This window comes from Rhincodon typus, chromosome 44, assembly GCF_021869965.1.
Source record: "Rhincodon typus isolate 14 chromosome 44, sRhiTyp1.1, whole genome shotgun sequence".
NCBI classification, from domain to species: domain Eukaryota; kingdom Metazoa; phylum Chordata; class Chondrichthyes; order Orectolobiformes; family Rhincodontidae; genus Rhincodon; species Rhincodon typus.
The window spans coordinates 1,006,114-1,010,392 of NC_063375.1; the positions used below are offsets into that span (position 1 = coordinate 1,006,114).

A 4,279-nucleotide genomic window follows, 5' to 3' on the forward strand; every position below is an offset into this window, starting at 1 on the left:
TTCCCGTCTCCATATCCCTCGGTCAGACCCACACTCGGAGCACCGTGCACAGTTCCCGTCTCCGTGTCCTTCCGTTAGACCCACACTCAGAGCACCGTGCACTGTTCCCGTCTCTGTGTCCTTCCGTTAGACCATTGTGAGCCCTGTTTACACAGTTTCTCATAACAGCAGAAGGTGCAGACGAACTGGAGCCGAAAGGTTATGTGCGTGGGGAACTTTCATTGACAACAAGTAGCAGTTTGGTTTCTGGACAAGGTTTTGTGCATGCCAACAATCATGTCACTGGTTTCCAGGTAGCTGGGTACAATGGAGCTGTAACCATATAGAGAGAAATTATTCAGAACTTCAGGAGCTGTTTCTTTGCAGTAAAAACTACCTGAAGCCTGAAGAAGACCAGCTTTTCTCTCGCTCAGTGCCTGCTAAACTCTGTGACTTTTAATCGAGATGTCATAGACCTTATGTCAATGAACTAGCAGCCACCTATGCCTCTTGCCAACTGGTGTAAGCATCTAGAAATGGAGAGGCTGAGAAGAAGTGTTCTGATCAGCACAGTTCTCAGCAGATCCTGTGAGGAACCACCATCAAACCTATTGACCAATTTTCCCTCCATCTGTAACACCCATGTTTTTCTGGGCGAGTGTGTGTGTTTTAGAGCTAGTTTTATGAGGGTGTTAAAGTTCTAATCAGTAGAGTTATGTAGGGTCATAGATATGTACAGCATGGAAACTGATCCTTCAGTCTAACTCGTCCATGCTGACCAGATATCCTAAATTAATCCAGTCCCGTTTACCAGCATTTGGCCCATATCCCTCTAAACCCTTCCTATTCATGTACCCATCCAGGTGCCTTTTAAATGTTGTCATTGTACCAGCCTCCTCCACTTCCTCTGGCAGCTCGTTCCATACACGCACCACCCTTTGCGTGAAAAACTTACCCCTCAGGTCCCTTTCCCCTCTCACCTTAAACCTACGCCCCTCTCGTTTTGGACTCCCCTACACTGGGGAAAAGTCTTTGGCCATTCACCCTATCAGCATCCTTCACTGATTTTATAAACCTCTAAAAGGCAACCCCTTAGCCTCCAACGCTCCAGGGAAAATAGCCCCAGCCTCTCCCTATAGCTCAATCCTGTCAAACCCTCGAGCGCCCTTGTAAATGCTGACAGTTTAGAATGTTTCTCTGCAGCTCGAATCCAATTACTTTGCAAAAAGTATTGAATTTTGTATGGTAAAGAGACCTGGTCCGTGCTAACTGTCCACCTGGATCTGAGAGTCAGGGAAATTGAGAGATTTGATTCATTTAGTGTCACGTGTAAATGTTACAAAATGCTGTGAAATGTGTTGTGTGGTGTTGCCACTCTCCAGCACCATCTTAAAATGCAGAAAAATGAACCGAAACATAGAATACAAAGGCAGAAAAATGAAGGAATAAAGAAAACGTCCAACTTTACAGATTTTGCGTGTTTGCTTTTCTGAAAAAAAGACTTCCACTTTTCAGGAAATGTGGGAAAGAGGGGCTGATTGCAACAAACCAGATAATCCTGTCACTGAATGTACGAATAAACTGGTTAGGAGGCACAAAGGAACGAGATAGACCTGATGAAAACACACTTGTGCCTCGCCAATCCACGATCGACCGTGCACTGCTGATGCATTTCTGAAACCCACTCAGCATCCGCTGAGGCTGAAGTGGCAGTAGCTGACAGGGATTGATGGTACTGTGACTTCCACTGGCACATTGCACACTCTCAAGGCATCAGTGTACCTTCAGTCAACAGAACAGGGCAAGAGGCAAGCGCCCAGTCATCCAGTGAGGTGACCCAGTCCGCTGCTTCTGTTGGAGCGCCTCCCTTTGCCACCTTTTACGACAAACTCAATAAATTCGGCACAACGTGGCCTCATTAAAACAACCAGGACTTGCGGCCTTTCAGATTGGGTCTGTTAAACTCATTGGAATAGGGGCGCGAGTGGGCTGGACGGCTGGTTTGCACTCAGAGTGACGCCAACTTCGTGGGTTCGGTTGCCGCGGCTATCGTCAAGGTCCCACTTGGTTTCCTGCCTGAGCCGTGGTGACCCTCAGGCTCAGCTCACAACCAGGCCTCTCACCCTCTCTCTCCCCCCGCCTCCTCTCTCTGCCTCTCCCCCCCTCTCTCTCCCCCCCCCCCTCTCTCTCTAACCCCTTCCCTCTCTCTCTAACCCCTTCCCTCTCTCTCTCTCTGCCTCTCACCCCCTCTCTCTGCCTCTCACTCTCCCTCTCTCTGCCTCTCACTCCCTCTCTCTGCCTCTCAAACTCTCTCTCTACCCCCTACCCCCTCTCTCTGCCTCTCACCCCCTCTCTACCTCTCACTCTCTCTCTACCCCTCACTCTCTCTCTACCCCCTTACCTCTCTCTCTACCCCCATCCCTCTCTCTGCCTCTCACCCTCTTTCTCTGCCTCTCACCCTTTCTCCCTTCCTCCGCTCCCCCCGACCCTCTCCCCCTCTCTATCTCTCTCTGTCTGATTTTCTCTCCACATCTGTGTCTGTCTCTCAGTTTCTGTCTCTTATTCTCTCTCTCTGTCTCTGTTTCTGTCTTCTCTCTCTGTCTGTCTGTTCACCACCCCCTCCTCCCCCCTCACACATAGGAGACAGGAGCCCTGTGCTCCTCTGGGATTTGGACAGTTTGACCTACAGTTGGAATTCTGACACGGACAAAGAGAACCATGAAACTTCAGACCTGGAAACGCCTTCTCTGTGTCAACTGTATCCACCGTGTGTTAGGGGAGCTGGTGGCATAGCAGCTGGGGCTAGCAATCCAGAACCCTGGCCTGACGTCCTGGGGAACTGGGTTAGAATCCTACCAACGAAAATGGTGAAAATTTAAACCTAATGTAAACACATAAGGTAGGAGCAGGAGTAGTTCATTTGTGCCCTCGAGCCTGATCGGCCATTTAACGTCATCGTGGCTGTCTTTTGAGCTCAGTACCCTCATCCCACCCTTCCTCCATGTCCCATCAGCCACATCTTCTTCTTCAAAACACACCAAAGATCCTCAGGCAGCACCTTCCAAACCCACGACCACTTCCATCCAGAAGGACAAGGGGCAGTAGATAGATGGGAACACCAACCCCGCTGCGAGTTCTCCTCCGAGCCACTTGGCATGCCGACTTGGAAAATACATCACCGTTGCTTCACTGTCGCTGGGTCAAAATCCTGGAATTCCCTCCCTAAGAGCATTGTGGGCCAACCCACAGCACAGGGGCTGTAGTGGTTCAAGAAGACGGCTCACCCCCACCTTCTCAAGGGTGGGGGGGCAACTAGGGACGGGGACAATAAACCATAAGACATAGGAGCAGAAATTAGGCCATTTGGCCCATCGAGTGTGCTCTGCCATTCAATCATGGCTGATAAGTTAACCCCATTCTCCTGCTTTCTCCCCATAACCCTTGATCCCCTTGATAATCAAGAACCTATCTATCTCAGTCTTAAATGTACTCAATGACCTGGCCTCTAAAGCCTTCTGTGGCAGTGAATTCCATAGATTCACCACTCTCTGGCCGAAGAAGTATCTCCTTATCTCCGTTCTAAAAGGTGTTCCCTTTGCTCTAAGGCTGTGCCCTCGGGTCCAGCCAGCGATGTCCATGCCCCACAAATGAACAAACAGAGTGGTATTATCCCTGGATTGTTAATCCAGAAACCCAGGTAATGTCCTGGGGACCTGGGCTTTAATCATGCTACGGCAGATGGCGAAATTTGAATTCAGTAAAAATCCAGACAACTTTTGGTATAAGTGATACGTGTGTGCAAGTCCAAAAATATTTAATAAGCAGCCAAGTCTAGGCAAAATATGCACACACAAAATGTGCATGTTTTAACAACACTCATTTTAAACTATGCTTCATTTTTTATTTGTACCATCAATTCAGCATTGGAGGTCATTCTTCTGTTTAAACGAACTGTATTTTTAAAATAATGCTGATGAGATTAATGTGTTCAGCATAAGCTCTTCAAACGGGGAGGCGATGGCCTAGTGGTTTTATTGCTGGACTGTTAATCCAGAGACCCAGGTAACGTTCTGGGGACCCGGTTCGAATCCCACCACGGCAGAATTAGAATTCAGTAAAAAAAATTCAGAATTAACGATGACCACAGAACCTTTGTTGATTGTCAGAGAATCCTCATCTGCTTCTCTGAGGGGCTGCAGGAGGTGAGGGGGATAGGAACGAAGGGGCTGCAGGAGGTGAGGCGGATAGGGACGAGGGGGCTGCAGGAGGTGAGGGGGAAAGGGACGAAGGGGCTGCAGGA

At 48.9% G+C, this 4,279-nt stretch overlaps 1 protein-coding gene across 1 annotated transcript in view; it reads left to right on the forward strand.

Annotated features, from left to right (window-relative positions):
• Window positions 1-4,279, forward strand: part of LOC125487743 — a 7,550-nt gene that overhangs the window by 783 nt on the left and 2,488 nt on the right. The gene's annotated exons all lie outside the window — the stretch shown is intronic.